Raw genomic sequence first — 20,298 nt, 5'->3', positions numbered from 1 at the left:
AGGTAAGTATCAGACACAGAGATATCGCTAGCAATATTGCTATAACGTCACTAGTTATAGCGATATCTCTTAGTGTGACATGCCCTTAAGACGCCATGTGCACATTCCCCCGGGGCATGTTCACACTGAGTTTTTGAGGCATTTTAGGAGCAGAAGCTTTCCATGTCCTTCTCAAAAACGTAATTTTCTACTATATTTGGGCTCTAAAAAAAAAATAGAGAAACAAAAAAAGACTATGTGTGAACACACCCTGAGATATATGGATCACGGAAACCAATATTTTGATTTTTAAGAGCCTAAAATAGTTAAAACAGTAAATGTCTGGTATCGCTGTTATCGTACATAACTGTAGAAAAGTGTTACCCGGTCATTTTTATTATACAATCAGCAACGTGAAATTGAAACCCCAAAAATCATGTCAAAATTGCTCTTTTTTTTTTCACATTTCACCTTAGGCCCCCTTCAAACGTCCTATTAATACTGATACAGTATCAGAGAAACCGGTACCATTGTCATCAGATTTTTGGATCCGTGTGTCAGTTTTTTTTACAGTATGGCTTAAGAAAAATTAATTCCAAATTTACAATCCAAAACACGTACAGAACACGGACGGCACACTGATAACACACTGATGCCATCCACGTGCTGTAGGTGTTTATCCAAACCTATAGACTAGTATTGGCTCTTGTCATCCGTGCTTCTGGTAAAAAATGGAAATGTGTGCAGCATCATAGATTATAATTGGCACATAGAGTATCCTCTGTGTGTGACTGCACTCAATAAAATAAATACACTGCTCAAAAAATAAAGGGAAATATTCTAGTTGCAAATCTTTATGCATTACATAGTGAAATGCGTTGAGAACTATAAAACATAAAAATGATCAATGTAAATCAAAATTAATATCCCATGGAGGTCTGGATTTGGAATGATACTCAAAATCAAAGTGGAAAATCAAATTACAGGCTGATCCAACTTCAGTGGAAATGCCTCAAGACAAGGAAATGATGCTCAGTAGTGTGTGTGACCTCCACTTGCCTTTATTAACTCCTTACAACACCTGGGATATCTTCCCTGACCTGGATTAAAGAATCAGCCAACTCCTGGACAGTCTGTGGTGCAACGTGGTATTGGTGGATGGACCGAAACATGATGTACCAGATATGCTTGATTGAATTCATGTCTGGCGAACGGGCAGGCTAGTATATAGCATCAATGGCTTCATCATGCAGGAACTGCTGACATACTTCAGCCACATGGGGCCTAGCATTGCCATGCAGCAGAAGGAATCCAGGGCCTACTGAACCTGCATATAGTCTCACAATGGGTCTGAGGATCTCATCTCGGTGCCTAATGGCAGTCAGGGTACCTCTGACTAGCACATAGAGGGCTGTGCGACCCTCCAAAAACATGCCTCCTCATGCTATTACTGACCCACTGCCAAACTGGTCATGCTGGAGGATGTTGCAGGCAGCAGAATATTCTCATTGGCATTTACAGACTGTCACTTATGCTCAGTGTGAACCTGATCTCATCCGTAAAGAGCACAGGCCGTCAATGTCAAATCTGCCAATCTTGCCGATCTCTGGTAAAGGCTAATCGCCCTGCACGGTGTTGGGCTGTAAGCTCGACACCCACTTATGGATGTTGGGCCCCTATACCACCCTCATGTTGTCTGTTTCTGACAGTTTGAGCAGACACATTGATGTTAGTGGACTGCTGGAGGTAGTTTTTGCAGGGCTCTTGCATTGCTCCCCCTGTTCCTCCTTTCACAAAGGAGGAGGTAGCTGCCCTGCTGCTGGGTTGTTGCCCTCCTACGGGCCCCTCAACGTCTCCTGGTGTACTGGCCCATCTCCTGGTATCTGCTCTGAACACTGTGCTGACAAACATAGCTACTAGTGATGAGCAAGTATACTCGTCGCCCCGGTTTTCCTGAGCATGCTCGGGTGTCCTCCGAGTATTTTGGCGTGCTCAGAGATTTAGTTTTCGTCGTCTTATCTGCATGATTTGTGACTTGTAGACAGCTTGAATACATGTGTGGAATGCCTGTTTGTTAGGGAATTCCCACATGTATTCAGCCTGTCTACAAGTCGCAAATCATGCAGATAAGACGACGAAAACTAATGGTACCGTTACACTACGCGACGCACCAGCGATCCCGACAACGATACGACCTGGTAAGGATCCCTGGTGCGTCGCTAGTAAGCTGCCAAACAGGCAGATCTACTCAACAACGCAGCAACGATCCGGCGATCTGTATAACGACCTCAGCGGTCGTTGGGACCTTGTCACACAGCAGCTATTCAGACAACTCTTGCCTGCGTCCCTGAGTTTTGAGTCAAACACAAAAATGCATGCTGGCCAGCGGGACACCAGCAATAAAAAAATTGCCGAGGACATTCGAGCACTATCAGCGAGATCGCAGCGTGGTCCGGTCACCGCTATGTGTCACTTGTAGCGAGATCGCTGGCGAGGTCGCTGTTGCATCACAAAATCTGTGACGTTTCAGCAATCTCGCTATGTGAGACGGGGCTTTAAATTTCCGAGCACACCAAAATACTCGGAGGACACCTGAGCATGCTCGGGAAAACCTGAGCAACGAGTATACTCACCCATCACCAATTGCTACCCTTCTTGCCACAGCATGTATTGATGTGCCATCCTGGATGAGCTATACTACTTGAACAACTTCTGTGGGTTGCTGTAATACCTCTATGGGGGTGAAAGCAATGACAAAATGCAAAAGTGACCAAAACAACAGCCAAAAAGGATGAGAACAGAGAAATGGTCTGTGGTCATCCATAGCAGAACCATTCATTTATAGGGGTTGTCTTGTGAATTGCCTATCATTTCTACATGTCTGTTCAATTTGCACAACAGCAGGAGAAATCAGTGCTGCTTCATAACTGGACAGGTTGATTTCACAGAAGTGTGGTTGATTTACATTATGTTGTTCAAGTGTTCCCTTATACACATATTGTACATGTAAACCCACTTATACACTGTACAAGGTGTGAACGCTGATGTGGGCACAAAGTGCACATTAATCAGTAAGCATTGACCTCCTACCACACCTTGAATTGCTGCCACAGAAGACCTGTCAGCATGGAATAATAGGTTATTGGGGTAATATTTTTGAATGTTGGATTATCAGAATTTATGGACCATCAGGTCCTGGATAACCAGAATTGTGCTGCACAGTATACTTTAGAGCCTAACACTAATAAACTAAAGAGACTATATAACTGCCATCTACATATGGAACTGATCTGAGAACCTGTCACTTGCCATAAATGTGTGTTATTTCTAGCCGGTGTTAATGCCACTGTTCTGCTGAATCTGGCATTTTTCATTTGTTTGCACTTTTCCGTTCCTGGGATACAATCTTCCCTTTCCTGTAAGTAAATCTTGTATTTTAGTCAAATAAGTGTGGCTAACTTCTCTTCAAGGGAATCTTCATGAGCACCCCACTCAGTTGATTAAAAGACTAGATTTATATACCGTATAAACTCGTGTATAAGCCAACCCGAGTGTAAGCCGGGACCCCTAATTTTGCCACAAAAAACTGGGAAACTTATTGACTCGAGTATAAGCTGAGGGTGGTGCTGCACAAGGGTTAATGGTGGCCCAAGAAAATGCTCCATAGTTAAATACCTCCCATATGCTGCCATTTAAAAAAAAAATGACATACTCACCTCTCGTCGCTGGGGGCCAGGTGCCGGTGTCCTGAGCAGGTGGTGACACTGGTGCGTTATGTGGGCCAGGTGCCGGTGTCGCCGCTTGCTCAGACCCCCGGCAATGGCGATATTCACCTGTCCCCGTTCCATCGCTGCGCGCCGCTGTCTCCTGGGTCTCTGCAGGGACATTCAGCAGAGGGCGTCCACTGACCACGTCATCGTGCCCTCTGACCTGAACGTCAGAGTCTAAGAACACGGAGGACAGAGCGGGCGGCGGTGGAATGGGGACAGGTGAATATTGCACTGCTCCCCATCCTCCCCTGTCATACTCACCCCCTCTTGGCGCACGGTCTCTGCAGCCCCTGCTTGTTCCATGGTCTCGGCAGCACCTCTTCCAGGTTTCGGTGGTCACGTGTACCGCTCATTAAAGTCATGAATGTGCGCATATTCATGACTTTAATGAGTGGTACCACGTGACCGCTGAACACAGGAATAGCTGGGGCGCCGAGACCATGGAACAAGCAGGGGGGCTGCAGAGACCGCGCCAGGAAGGGGTGAGTATGATCTGACACACCCGCTCCCCCTCCCCCGCCGACCCCGTATATGACATGTGTAAGCCGAGAGGGGGACTTTCAGCCCAAAAAAATGGGCTGAAAATCTCGGCTGATATGCAAGTATATACGATAGACAGAAAAATGGGCCAAGTGTCAGGAATGGAAAGGTTCAGGAACAAAATAAAAACAAAACCATATTACAGGGGATCTGTGACATTTGCACCAAGTTAAAAAAAAAATTCAAAGATTAAAAAAAGTTTTATTTATGGCAAGTGTCCTCATTAATACAGCACTGACAAACTTGCACAGCCACCAGCGCATGAAGGTGTAATGTGTTATTTTGGGGTCTCCTTAAGACTGAGGACCACCCTATTACATTTTATTTAAAGGGGTTGTCCACTATTAGGACAACCCTTCTTGATCTGAATGTTTCGGGTCAAAAAAATAAAAAACACTTGCTACTCGCTTTCGCGGGGCTCACGTTAGGTCACGTGACCACGAAGCCCAATCAGCGCTGGCATCACGATGTCCGCCTTCAGACAAATCGAACATCAAGAGGAAGTCAGTGTTGTGGCTGCTCTGATTTCCTCGATATTCGATTTGTCCAAAGGCCTGTGGCACCAGCGCTGATTGGGTGACGGGGTCACGTGACTTAACACCAGTACGTGAGCCCCGAGACAGCGAGTGTCGACACCCCTGGAATGGTGCCGGCATAGGAGGGGAGTATAGGTGTTTCTATTTTATCAGTGCCAAACATTATGATAAAAGGGTCCATGACTAGGACAGCCCCTTTAGCAAGGAATTTCTCATGATGATAACCCCTTTTCTTCACACAAGCAGGCAGGGTGGTCCACTAATCCCCACTGGTCTGGCCAATCCAACCCCTGATTAGTTGCAATCATATATAGGGCACATGGGCTGGGCTCGTGGTTGTGGGACTATCCTTTTAACCTCGCAGTAATCACAGTACACACAAACCAGATACATGAAAAATGACTATGTAGGCATGTAGGAACGATTACTATACGCCCAGCATTATAGGTCACCGCAGAGTCTTATTTGCATCCTGCCGACTATGCGTCTCCAGAACACAAGGCCTGGATTGTGACAAGCCAAATATATACAAATGAGTTTATTTGCAAGGATTATCTATTACTATTAAGAAGAAAGAATTCGGTGTGCATTTGGCATGGAGTCACCGTCAGTCTCTAGCATGCAAAAAGGCCTCCTAGTGCCAAATACTTTAGATATTTCTCATCACACAAATCCTTCTCCTCCTTGCAGAACTTTTTCCCTCAGATTGTGAACAGGAACTAGGACTGGGGAGACTTGGCTCATGGCCCTGCAGAGGATATTACTTGGCCAACATCGCCTCCATGTGTTCATGTTAGGCACTGCCGTCATGCAGCTCTGATAACGAGTGGACTGCTGGCAGCTCCCTTAAAGAGTTTGTCCCGGACTTTAACATTGATGGTCTTTCTTTATGATTGGTAATCAATGTCTGATCAGTAACACCGGGCACCTCCACCAATCAGTTGTTCCCAGTGTGCAGGAACTGCTCAGTTATGGCTATGCACAGCACAGCTCCCGCATTGGAATAGTGTCTGCGGCCCAGTATCGCACATCAGCCCCCTATTGATTTGAACAACCCCGCAAGACCCACCGATCAGACACTGATGACTTAAATTAAGGCTAGACCATCAATGTTAAAGTCCCGGACAACCCCTTTAAAGAGCAGCACTCTTGTGCCAAAAACATGAATTGACATTGCATTTCTTTTGTTCTTGTGCTTCTCCATTCCTAAGATACCGCCGTCACTGCATGTAAATCGTCTTTTTTTTTTTTTTAAGTGGGTGTGGCCCTAACTCTTCTCTATGGGTGTCTTAGGCTAGTTTCACTTTTGCGTTAAGCCCCGCCCCTGCCCCGCCCCTCCAATAGCTCCGCCTCCGGGCGCATGACGCTGCATGCGTCCCCTATCTTTATCACTGAGGACGCAGGCCGTGCGCAGTATGCGTTTGGTGGCGCCTGCGTCCTTTTGACGGTGCGCCAAGCGCAACCAAATTGCAACAGGTTGCGTTTGGCGCTGGTCGGCGCACCGTCAAAAGGATGCAGGCGCCACCAAAACACATACTGCGCACGGCCTGCGTCCTCAGTGATAAAGATAGGGGACGCATGATGCATACAGCGTCATGCGCCCGGAGGCGGAGCTATCAGAGGGGTGCGGCAGGGAGCGGGGCTTAGCGGCGACCGTGCGCAGGCCGTCGCTGCGCCCTGAAAAGCAAATGTGAAACTAGCCTTATTGAGGACCTCAATTGGATATAACAACTAGTTTTACATGCTGTGTCTCAGGAATAAAGATGCACAGGAACAGAATTAACAGTAATGCCAGATTCAGGAGAACATCGACATTGTAAAAAAACAATAAATGTTAATAGTGTGAAAGAAATTTGGTTAGGGTAAGCCTGTCCCTGTGTGTGCTGCATCCGTTCCCAATTAGGCGGAGTATTTGAGCTCTCAAGAATGACACTGCACACCAAGGGTGACAGGACAACCTTCCATCAATACTGATGGTTCATTGTAGGCACATGGTTTTAGAGTCCCATATAGCACGGGGCGGTTAGTTAATTACCATAGGGTCAAGCTTCTCTGTTATTGGTTATCTAAATACATGGAAGATTGTGGGTAAGGCATAGAAGAAACGCTGATTAAGCAGCTAACATGTAATTGTCGCTTTTTCTGCAGTTGAGCTAAAGTTCGAGAGACTGGCTCAGGAAATCTGGTGGTGACTTCCTCTTTACGTCTGGAAAGTCCCAATGCATGTCTGGTTTGTGGCGGACATTCTAAGCAATTGATTATAGTGTATATATTAGCTGTTAGTATAGAATGCAAGCGAGATCTATATGAAATATATACTGTATATATTTCTATTAGATATCACTTGCCCTAATCCTAACCTCCTGTCCCAAAGCGCTGGGACTCTTTTGTGCTGCCAGTGAGCTGACGCCTGCCTAGTGCACACACCCAGTCATCATTCTAGTATGCTCTAAGAAGCCTAGGAATGGTGGGAGCCGTACTTTATACGGGGAAAACCTGGTGACATGCTCCCTTTAAAACCTGCAAATCGTAATCTCAGCTCCACGGTCATAAAGTGCTGCTACCACCCAGGGTAATAACACGGAGCGCTTTGGCCTTTAGGACGCATGTTACAGGTATTGGAGCGGACGATCCGGTCACAATAAGTACGTGTTAACGGTCCTCAGATTGCCTAGAACTCCTGATCCAGGGGGAGCAGAGTTTATATTCGTTCGTCGATGGTTGGGGATGGTGGGCTTGTGAGTGGGATCTCATCTGGCGGCATCCTCTAAGGCAGCATATTCCTGATAAAGTGAAGAGTAACCAATTAGTCACATGCTTATCTATGGTGGCTGAGCTGCTATTTAGTCACAACTCTAAAGGCCCTTTTACATTTAGCGATGCACCAGCGATCTGACCAGCGATCCGACCCGGTCAGGATCGCTGGTGCATCGCTAAATGATCGCTAGTGAGCTTCCACACAGGAAGATCTCACAGCGATGCAGCAGCGACGCAGCGCACGATACTCACCTTTCACACACAGCGATCCTGGCGTCCTTCCGCCCGCGTCCAGCGTCGCTTGTCTCATACAGCAGGAAGCCCAGCAGGAAGCGCCAGACGAGAAATGGAGCCGCCCGATCAGCGATGGACAGCGGGGGAGCCGGTCGGAGGTATCACACATAGAGATATCGCTAGCAATATCGCTGCTACATCAGAAAACCAGTGACGTTTTAGCGATATTGCTAGCGATATCACTATGTGTAAAACCCCCTTAAGGGTATGTGCACACGGTGAGGATTTTGCTGCGCATCCGCAGCAGATTTGCCTCTGCAGATCCGCAGACAGTGTACACCAGGGTTCCCCAACTCCAGTCCTCAAGGCCCACCAACAGGTCATGGTTTCAGGATTTCCTGAAGCAATTATCACCTGGGCAATACTAAGGAAATCCTGAAACCATGACCTGTTGGTGGGCCTTGAGGACTGGAGTTGGGGAACCCTGGTGTACAGTACAATGCAAATAAATGGGATTTTAAATATGCAGCATGTCATTTCTTTCTGCGGATTCCGCAGCGGTTTGACACCTGTTCCATTATCCAGGTGTCAAACCGCAGGGGAAAACCGCAGGTAAACCACAGGTCACTTTACCTGCAAATCTGCAGCGCAATCCGCACTATGTGCACTCACCCTAAAGCATCGCCTCATTAATTCATATTTTGCAGCCATTCCCATTCATTATGACCGTCAGCCAAAATGCTCGGTCAGTTCTTGAAAATACGGATAGAAAAGAAGAAGCTGAGAACTGCGGCCAAATTAGGCAGCAAACATACACAAGATTCAGTCGTTAAAAATCTCCCTATTATTTCATAGGATTATACTAGATGGTGAATCTGCGCGTTTGTTTCCCATTTTATAGCCAATATTCTTAAACACTGGACACATGCAGTCACAGGAAATCCCCGGAATTTTGGCAATTATACAATATGCTTGCTAATTGTCCAGAACCTTCCAGCAGACTCCTGAAAACCACCAGGGAGACCTGCCAGGATTGACGGAGTGTTGGCACAGCCGCCAGACACCGCTGCAATCTCCCCAAAACCAGTGCATCCGGATGGCTTATTAGTGATGAGCGAACGTGCTGGGATAAGGTGTTATCTGAGCATGCTCGGGTGCTCACTGAGTGACTTCGGCGTATGCGAAGAACATGTTCGAGTCCACATGCCTGCACGTCTCATGTCTGTTAGTCAATCCCTGCATGTGTTGATGCTGTCTAACAGCCATGAGACATGCAGGCATGTGGACTCAAACATGTTCTTCGCATACGCCGAAGTAACTCGGGGAGCACCCGAGCATGCTCAGATAACACCTTATCCCAGCACGGTCGCTCATCACTACGTCATACGCATGATGCCAGGGTGCTCAGGGGTGACATGGACGCCACATATCGATTTGGGAAACTCAGGGACAAGAAACATGCCGTGGATGGGGCATGGCCAGTGACAATCTGTCATCAATGTGTAGAAAATTGCAGCACCTTACCGACTCTCCCAAGGGAGGTTAGTAAAAAAGTTGACACTTGTGGAGATATTACATCAGAGACGTGACTTGATCATATGTGACTTCTACAACCTCCCCTATCATTTAGCATTTCTATTCAATATGAAAGTAATATAAATCCCGGAGGCCCATTGTGAAACTTATTGTATTATGCTACAAGCATGAGTATTTCATTCCCCCCTCATTCATAAACACACGGGTCAGTGAGTGCAACTCATGCAATAAAAATATGCATTGATTTCACTATACACGGAGATCAAGCCCGAGGCGTGGCGCAGAAACATAATCCGTGGCTGATAAAGCAGCATCAACCTTAATCCTATTTGTACGGCCCAACCCCAAGAGCGGAACATGCTAAACTACTGCGTTTATGCTGGTGCAATACTGCCCTCTGGTGGCCAAACGCAATTCTCTTGCCATTCAAGATGATGTACATCAAGGGGGAAGTTATATTAATACTGGGCTTCATATATCAGATTTGATATATAAAACTTCTGGAGTAAGGTGTGCCAAATTTATTTAAAGGGTGCATGCTTAAGATGATTGGCACATCTCAGGCCTGTTTGTGAGCCACTAAGGCTTCTTTCACACATCCGGCTTTGTGTCTCCGGCGCCGTGCGGCGAAAAGCCGTAGGGGCGGATCCGGGATGTGCCGGAGACACCGGATGCCTGTGTGGATGGGTGGCGCCCACATTTAAAAGAGCAGCGCGAGACTCAGAGTCTCCGCGCATGCGCTCGGAGAAAAACTGGTCCGGCGCTGTCAAAAAACGTTGCAGCGAACGTTTTTTGCAGATGCCGGACGGCTACTTTTTGCCGTATCCGGTAAAAACCGGATGCGCTGCATACCAATCCGGCACGGTGCGGCGACAATACAACTCTATGGGACAAAACCGGCAAATTTCGCCGCATCGTGCCGGATTCAAAAAAACTGGATGTGTGAAAGCAGCCTAAATGACATTTACACCAAGTCTGACCTGCTCCAATGTGTATTATTGAGCTAGTGCAGATAGTGGATGCCAGCTCCAAGATCTCAGTGCCCCTGCTATATATATGGCATCAGCGGGCCACTAAGCGATCATCTATCTCCTGGTCCTCCAACTTGACTACATCCCCTCGTCATCTTTTAAAGCTAAGGTAGCTACCTTAACCCCTATTTTCATCTTCATGACCGATGTAATTTGTACAATTCTGACCAGTGTCATTTTATATGGTAATAACTCTGGAACGCTTCCCACAGATCCCACTTATTTTGAGACCGATCTTTCGTGACATATTGTACTTCATGATAGTGGTAAAATTTGTTCGATATGTCTTGTGTTTATTTACGAAAAATTCTGAAATTTGGTGACAATTTCGAAACTTTTATACGTTTTGTGCCCTTAAACCAGAGAGATATGTCACACAAAATAGTGAATAAATAACATTTCCCACAAGTTTACTTTACATCACCACAATTTTTAAAGCATTTTTTTTTTGCTAGGAAGTTAGAAGGGTTAAAAGTTGAACAGTGATTTCTTATTTTTCCAACAAAATTTACAAAAACCATTTTTTTTTTAGGGACCGTCTCACATTTGACGTGACTTTGAGGAGCCAAAATGACAGAAAATACCAAAAGTGACACCATTCTACAAACTGCACCCCTCAAAGGAATTCACAGCAAAATAGAAAAAAGTCAGCTCACCGTTTAGAAGAAGGTGTCCGGAACTCCGTCCTGATGAGACGTGAACACGTGAAAAATCAAGAAGAAATGTTCCACCTCCATAAGATATAAATGACCTTATTTATTTCATATAAATTAAAAAACATGGAAAGGTCCTCGGACATCACAATGCACTGGAGGACAAGCGACGCGTTTCGACCGCAACTGCGGTCTTTATCAAAGCTAAATACTACACAAACTTCAAGCACTAAAAAGTATCAAACACCAATCAGATGCCAGAATTTCATCATGTGATCTGAGCTCCTAATACGACCAAATTCATACTTATATATAGCGGTCGAAACGCGTTGAAAGCGCTGGAACATTTCTTTTTGACCCCTCAAAGTACTCAAAACCACATTGAAGAAGTCTATTAACCCTTCACATACTTCACAGGAAGTATTAAAATATGGAAGAAAAAAAATGAACATTTAAATTTTTTGTTCACAAAAAGTTTACTTTAGACCCAATTTTTTTTTATTTTCAACAGGAAAAATAGACCCCAAAACTTGTTGTGCAATTTCTCCAGAATACACCGATACCCCAAACGTGGGGGAAATTACTGTTTGGATGCAGGGCTCGGAAGGAAAGGAGCGCAATTGGACTGGCTGGAGTGATTTGCTGACATCATGTCGCGTTTGGAGAGCCCCTGATGTGCCTAAACAGTGGAAACCCCCCAAAAGTGACCTCATTTTGGAAACTAGACCCTCAAGGAACGTAACTAGACGTGGTGAGCACCTTGAACCCATAGGTGCTTCACAGAATTTTACAACGTTGATCTGTGAAAATAAAAAAAATATATTTTTCACACAAAAAGTGTTTTATCCCCCAATTTTTTCTTTTTCACAAGGATAGCAGGAGAAGATGGACTCCAAAATATGCTGTGCAATTTCTCCTGAGTGCGCAGATGCCCCATATGTAGGGGAAAACTGTTTCAGCACATGGCAGGGCTCAGAAAGGAAGGAGTGACGTCTTGGAACGCAGACTTTGATGGTATGGTCTGCGAATGTCATGTCGCATTTGGAGAGCCCCTGATGTGCCTAAACAGTGGAAAACCCCCACAACTGACTCCATTTTAAAACTAGACCCCCCCAAGGATATTATCTAGATATGTGGTGAGCACCTTAAAGCACAGGCGCTTCACAGAATTTTACAACGTTGGTCTCTTAGGAAAAAATGGACCTCGGTTTGTTGTATAAATTTCTCTTGAGTGAGCCAATACCCTACATGTAATCGGGAAATTCTTTTGAGGCACAGTGCAAAGCTCTTGAAGGAGCGCCATATTATAGTGCAGATTTTACTGTTACGGTTTGCGGGCGCCATGACCGACTGCGAGAGTCCTTGAGGTGCCAGAACAGCAGAGATCACCATAAGGGACCCCATATTACAAACAACACCTCTTAATGAACTCATTTAGGGATGCAGTGATCATATTGAAACGACTGCTGTATTACAGTATTTTATACTGGGCAATGAAGAAAAAAACAAATTGCATTTTTAGCGACCAAAATTGTGTTTTAACCCCAGATTTCACTTTTTCACAATGGGACAGGTAAAAATGTCATCAAAATTTGTTCCACAATTTCTGCTAAATGTAGAAATACCCCATATGTGGCTGTGCTGTACTGCTGAACCATAGACTCAGGGGGACAGAGGGCTATTTGACTAGAATAGTTTGCGGACTCCATATATACAGATCCCCTAATTGCTAGAAGAGCAGAATTCCCCCCTCAAGTGACCCCATTTTGGAAATTATACCCCTAAGAAAATTTATCTACAGGTGTAGTGATTAATTCGCTTTTCCAGAAACAAGCAGCAGTTGCTGAGAAAAAATTGCAAGCTACCATTGTAGAGCCCAGTACGTTGTAGTGCCCAAACTTGTGCTTCTAGAGATATGCACCTATAAATTAGGCGGGCTCTCATTGCTACAGAATACCAAACATGAGCACAATATTCAGGCACACTGTGGGGCATTTGGATGTGGGAGCGGAGAATTTGCTGAATTTGTTTTGGGGGGGCAAGGAGCCATTTCACTATTCAAGTGCCTTGGTGCTACCAGTAATGTGGAAGCCCCCTATGTTGACTTGATTTTATTTTTTGAGGATTGAGTTGAAGCTTTTGTTGGGAACATTTTACATAACATTAAGATCACATTTATCAGACGCTCTACACTGAGCACTTACTTTGGGGTTTCCATCTAAATCTCTGAGTGACCAGAGTCAGATGTAGATCCCATGGTATCCATTCACTATTGTAAGGGGTTACAATGAACAGTATCGGTAGTTAACCCCTTTTAAAACACGTCCTGGTATAATGTAAAGATGGTTTGTCAGGATTGTATCATTCTCTTTGTCTAGTGTTGTGTGTGTATATATATATATATATAATATTTTAGCTTCTGCTGCACAATGTTTAATGTGTGATTATAGGGAAAGCTCAGTGCTAAATTTAGCCACTAGATGAGGGCACAGAGATCATTGAACTGTATACACTATAATAGGAATAAGGGGATTAGTATGTGAATAGTTAAGATAGGAGGGGCACTGTGGATAAGGCAGGAAGGACTTCCTGATAGAGGCAGTTGGGGCCAGGGCACCTGTTCAGCTCGTTTGGGCTAGCTAGCCCCGGGCAACACCATGCCATGCAACGTTGACAAGAAATAGGTCCAGCCATCTAGTATTGGTGGCCAGGACATCATCAGAGGAAGCAGTAGTAACTGTGCTAGCAGTGCAGCTTTAGTGTGAACTGCAGTTGCTAGGGAAGACTACGTAGCACGGGCAGGTCGCTCACCATGTGGCAGCTTATTGCGTGGGCTGGGACGAAGTGGTACCCCCAAACGGAGTAAGCCTATACAGGGTGGACGCTGAAGAACCGAAAGGTACGGTCCGTCCCGGAAATGAGCTTAGTGACACAGAGAGAAGTACAGGGACAGAGGAAAAGTTGCATGATGTGAAAACTGATGCTAATGTTGGAACAAATATAGATATGCTGTGTATGAAGATCAGTAAAGTTGTTTATTTGAAAGTTGATTTGGACCGTGGCTCATTTTGTGAAAAACAGGACCGAGGAAGCCTCCAGAAACGTACAGAGGGCTCCGACGGTGAGGGTGATGAAGCCACAGGTATGTCGAGCTATGGACAATGTGTGCATGTGATGGAAGGTAAGGGCGCACTAACGCAAATGCTCTCAGCCACAACAACCGCCCTGTCCCTCCATCACACTATCATGAGGCAGCACATCTCCGGTCATAGGCAGCCAGACAGCATCCTCAGTGCCTTTATTTGCCTCATTATAGGGAATCTTCCACTTGGGGTTCCATATGAATCATGTATTTCAAAGTTTTACACGGAAAACCCAGTGTAAGGACGTAAGTGTACAACGTATGATAAATGTGCTTTCAAACAGTCTAAGGTTTCTATACTTAAGGCGAATGCCAAACTGGCATAAGGAGACTTATAGGCCATGAAATGTTCCTCTGGGAATTTAAATATACAAATAACCTGTTCTGAGAGGAAGAGGACTTGAACTGTAGTGCCATCTGAGGAAGCAATACTAAAAGTCATTATTCCAATAAAACCTCAAATAAAAAGCCAAACCACACTCCATCGGCACATGCTAAATGGTCAATATTGACTTTTAGGATTGCTGCCTCCAACAGGTGGCACTAGTTTCTAGTCCTCTACCTCTTTGAAGTAGCTCTCTAGAGCAGAGAAAGCTGCTACAGAACAGCTCTAGTAGCAGCTTATCTCCTGAAGAACAAAAAGGTCTGGCGTTAAAATGCCAACTTCCCGACACTTAGGCTACGTTAACACGTAGTGGAACTCTCTCGGAAGTTACCGCGAGAATTCCGGAATTCCATTCCTCGGGAAAATCGCATTTTAAAGTCCTGCGATTTTCCCACGGAAAAACTAGCAATTTGCAAGCGTAATTAGCTTGCAGAATGCTAGCGTATTCCGAGCGATCTGTAGCATCACTTGGAGAACTAATTGACAGGTTGGTCACACTCGTCAAACATAGTGTTTGACAAGTGTGACCAACTTTTTACTATTGAGACGGTCTATGCCGCATCAGTAGGAAAAGATAAAATGTAAAAAAAAAAAAAAAATTGTTATTCTCACCTTCCGGCATCCCGCGCAGCCTTCCCGCCTATCTCCACGCTCCCGGTCCCAGTAATCCTTTGCGCGAATGACCGCTACGTCATTGTGAATGACCACGAGACATTGCGCTCCCACAAGATCTCGACGTTATCGCGGTCATTCTCGCAAAGAATTAATGGGACCGGGAGCGTGGAGAGAGGCGGGAAGGCTGCGCGGGACGCCGGAAGGTGAGAACAATATTTTTTATTTTAATTCTATTTTTTACAGGGATATGGTACCCAGAGCCCGGAGGACAGTCTCCTCTCCTCCAGACCGTGGGTACCATCCACAAATGTTCTGCTTACTTTTCGCATGGTGCGCACAGCCACATGCAGGAAGTAAGCAGAACAATGCAATCCTATGGGTGCGGGATCGCCGCGATTCCGCTAAATTAATGAGCATGCTGCGTTTTTTACCGGGAAGCGATTCCGCTGCGGAAAAAAGCGCAGCATTAGCTCCTGCATCCCCATGCTACACAAGAGATCAGCCTGCAAAGTCCCATAGTAGGACAAAGTAAAAAAAAAAAATTGTAAAAATATAAAAAAATTTTAAATCTAAAAATAATGAAAAAAAAAAAAAAAATCGAAGTATATTGTACCCATGAATATTTTTATGAAAAAAACTAAACATTAAAAGTACACACATTTGGTATCGCCGCGTCCGAAACGACCAGACCTATAAAACTGTCCCCCTTTAGTGAACACCATAAAAAAATAAAAAAACAAGGCAGAAAAACAATGCTTTATCATCATACCGCTGAACAAAAAGTGGAACAAAATGCAGTAAAAAAAGACGAATATAAATGAACATGGTACCGCTGAAAACGTCATCTTGTTGCGTGAACAAGCCACAATACAGCTTCGGGAAAATTAAAGTTATCGCTCTCAAAATAAAGCGATACAAAAGTATTGTTTTTTCTATAAAATAATTTTTATTGTGTAAAAACGCCAAAACATAAAAAAACCTATATAAATGGGGTATCACTGTAATTGTACTGACCCGAAGAATAAAACTGCCTTATCAATTTTACCACACGCGGAGCAACATAAAAATAGAAAAAAAATCCTGAATTGCTGGTTTTTGTTCATTCTGCCTCCCAAAAATTGGAATATAAATTGATCAAAAAATGTCATGTGACTGAAAATGGTACAAATAAAGACGTCAACACCAGGGCTGTGGAGTCGGAGTCGGAGTTAGTTTTGGTTGGAGTCGGAGTCGGTTGAAATGTACCGACTCCGACTCCAGCTTTAAAAAAAATGTATTAATATTTCATAATTGAACTTTCATATGAATTTTATAAATGTTACTCAAATATATATGTTCTATCAAACTATGAACAACAGTGATAAGCAGTTCTGCTGGAGAGACTTCTTACTTCTTGTGTGTCACTGTTCTCCACTGCCCTTATCTAATCTTATACTTGGTTAACCTCATGCTGCCCCAACCCCCCTACTTACAATGTATGAAACTGAAAGTGAAAATGTGTTGCAAATTCTTAGTAGTAAAGCTCCTCCTCTAGACTAGATCATACTAGGTGTGCATCTTCCAAGCATCTCACAGCTGCCTGCTACTCAGAAGAGGAAGACTGTAAGAAGTATTATCCTTTCAACAAACTTTGCATCAGTTAACTGTGAGTACATGAGGAATAATAACAGTATTACTGACCACTATATCAGTTGTACGACCTGGCAATAATTTTGTACAATTGTTTTTAGGAAAAACAATTGTCATTTGGATTGTGAATGCAGAATTAAAAACCTGAGAATGTCAAAGAAGCATCACATTAAATCAGCTGTATTTGAACATTTCACCATCACTCAAGATAGAAAACATTATGTCTGTCAGTGTATGACAAATGAGCCAGACGAAAACAAATGCTGTGAAGCCAAGATGAGTGCATATTCAGGCAAAGATAAAAATGCTCCTACCAGAGCTTCTAATCTAAAGAGACATTTACAGCGCTTTCATCCAGAAGTACTGAAAGCAGTGGATGAGAAAGACTGCATCCAAACCAATGAACCAGTGCCCAGCTCTTCCAGCCAAACAAAGGAGCAGAGAACTTTGCAGCCATCAGTTGCAAGATATTTTGTCAGTGACAAAGTTACTGTGACAATGACAGTAGATACATTTAAAAAACATCATAGAGCTTGTTGTAAAGGATAGTGTGCCTATTTCATTATTTTCACGACCAGCTTTTATGTGTCTGAATGGGGAAATGGCCCGCAAGCTTGGTGTTTCTCTGGAGAGAGAGAGTATTAGAAAATTAGTAATCGATGAAGCTTTTAAACAAAAGAAAGAACTTAAAAAAACTCTCAAGGGACGCTTTCTGTTTCTTAAAATGGATGCCTGCACACGTCACAGAGTGAACTATTTTGCCAACAATGTCCGATTTGTTTGTGACAAAAATGAAATAGTTACCAAGACATTGGCAGTAAAAGACACCAAAGCTCATCACACCAGTGAGTTTCTCCAGGTCTTGGTGGAAAAGGTTCTGCAAGACTATGAACTTAAAAAAGAGCAAGTTCTTTCTGTCATAACTGACAATGCTTCAAATATGATAAGTACTATTAAGCTAATGAATGAGAGTAATGATGGTGACCAGCAGCTAGAAGAACATTCTGGGTCCACAGACACAGAAATGTTTGAAATAGAGGAACACAGTATTGTAACTGAGGAGCAAACTGAAGTTGCTTCAGATGAACAGCAACATGATAGTTTAGATGATCTTGTTGAAACTGTGTCAATATGTTCTTTCATTCATCACATGCGCTGTGTTGTGCATACGCTACAGCTGGCTATAAGAGACAGTCTGCAAGAAGGACATGCTGCTGCACTGATTGGCAAGGTGAGAAAATTGGCTACTGTTGCAAGAACCCCTAAAGTTGACTCAATTTTGAAGAGACGTGCTGGAAAAGGGGAAATTATTGATCAAGCCACACGATGGGGCAGTACTTACTTAATGATTCAGCGCTTGGTTGAACTGAAAACCTTTCTTGTAGACATGGCTAACCCTCAACTGACGCTAAATGAAAGTCAGTGGAATCAGGTGACTGAGCTGGAAAAATTGCTAGAGCACCCATTTACAGTGACTAAAAAATTACAAGCAGAGGACTTAACTCCAGGTATTTTCTTAAAGGAGTGGAAGAACCTGATGTTTCCCTTGTCAAAAGAGGAGGGTTAATTGCAAGTGGCATTGCTACATCAATGAAACGGAGAGAGGAGCTACTATTATAAAATAACATTCTTTTGGCAGCTGTTTATGTAGACCCAATGCATCGGATTCTTCTAGATGATCAACAGCTAAGTAAAGGAAAAGAAGCTCTGTTTGAAATAGCAGTAAGGATGAAAGGGTTGCAGAACAGTCAGGAGGAACAAGAAGAATTTGGTTGTCCTGCCACATCTTCACCCTCATTATCAACTGATGAAGAATTTAATTTCGAAAAATACTTGGATCACAAGGACCGTGCAAAGCGTTCCCGCATAGAAGAGTCATCCCCATCAAGGAACACAGCCAGTACATTTCAGCAGAATTTTTCATGTGCACTGAAAGAAATTGAGAAATTTGACCGTTCATCAAAAATAACAGTGCAACAAGCGATTCCTCTGTATCCTGACATTGTCAGAGATGTTGCCCGAGTGGTTACTGCTTTGCCACCAACACAAGTTAGTGTAGAGAGGTTGTTCTCTGCTCTCAAAATAATTAGATCAGATTTGAGGGCATCCATGAAGGAGGATCTGACAGAGGCAATACTTTTTCTGAGGACAAATTTATAGATTTCTTCTTATTAACTGCATAAAAGTGTTTATTGCATATTTACTTACAGTTTAGAAAAGTTTATAAAAGTTATTTGCTATATTCTAATTGTATTCTAATAAATGTAGTTTTTGCTCTAAGTGGTCTGATTACTTATATGATGGTGAGAAACTGAATAAGCACGATGTTTAATATTTTACAACAGTAAATTTGTTGTTATGAATTGGCCATTTATGAAGGAGTCGGAGTCGGAGCCTGATAAAATCCAGGAGTCGGAGTCGCAACTGTGGCTTACCGACTCCACAGCCCTGGTCAACACTTCCCGCAAAAAACAAGCCCTCACATAACTCTGTGGGCTGAAATATAAAAAAATTATAGCGTTCAAAATATGGCGATTCAAAAACTAGCTTTTGCAATAAAACACATCTTTAAGTGTGTGACAGCTGTCAAAGATAAGAACCCCAAAAAATCTAGTATCGCTGTAATAGCACAGACCCGAAAAATAAAAACGCCTAATCACTTATACCACACGAGGAATGACATAAAAAACCAAACAATTCTTCACCTGCTGTTGATTTGTTCATTCTGCTTCCCAAAGATCGCAGTAAGGCTCGGCTCACATTTATCTTGCGCTCTGCGCTGAGAGCTTGCACTAGGGTTTCTCTGAAATACGTTATTCAGACGGAACTCTCATCGGAAGATTCCCTATAATGAGGCTGATGAAGGACCCGTGGATGCCATAGGACCTGTGATCTGGTGGTGCCCACCTTTTTAGGACTGCATAAAAGTGCGATCAGCCAAGGTTTTGTGCACTTCAGAAAAGAAGAACACCGCTGAACAGAGGCCAGATGGAGTCCAGAGTAACTCTGCTGCATCATTATAGTGAATGGATCCCTCGCGGGTTTCGTCACTCAAGAGATTTAGATGGAAACCCTGATGTGAATGCTCAGCGAAGAGCGCCGGAAAAACGTGATCCCAAATGTTATGTAAAATGTTCCTAACAAAATCTTCAACTCAATCCACAAAAAAAGCAAGTCCCCACTCAGGTCCGTCATCTGTTAATGGAATAATAGGGGCTTCCAAGTTGCTGGTAGCACAAAGGCTCTGAAAAAAGCTCCCGATTCCCAGCCCCGCAGTGTGAATACTTCATAGCACACTGCGGGTCGGGATCAGGGCACTCAAAAAACACGCAGGCTTGATAGCCTGATGTCAGTTCCCGGTCAGCGAGCACTGCGCATGCCCGAGAACTGTTGTCACAGCGCAGGCATACAACACAGGAGGAGGCGGCGGCACACAGGGGCATGATGGGCAGCTGGGAGGCGGCTGGATACAGGGGAATACAACATACCTA

This window comes from Dendrobates tinctorius, unplaced genomic scaffold, assembly GCF_039654945.1.
Source record: "Dendrobates tinctorius isolate UK_male_01 unplaced genomic scaffold, ASM3965494v1 ptg000145l, whole genome shotgun sequence".
Classification (NCBI taxonomy): domain Eukaryota; kingdom Metazoa; phylum Chordata; class Amphibia; order Anura; family Dendrobatidae; genus Dendrobates; species Dendrobates tinctorius.
The sequence above is the reverse complement of the archived record's forward strand: the minus strand, read 5'-3'. Positions refer to the sequence as shown.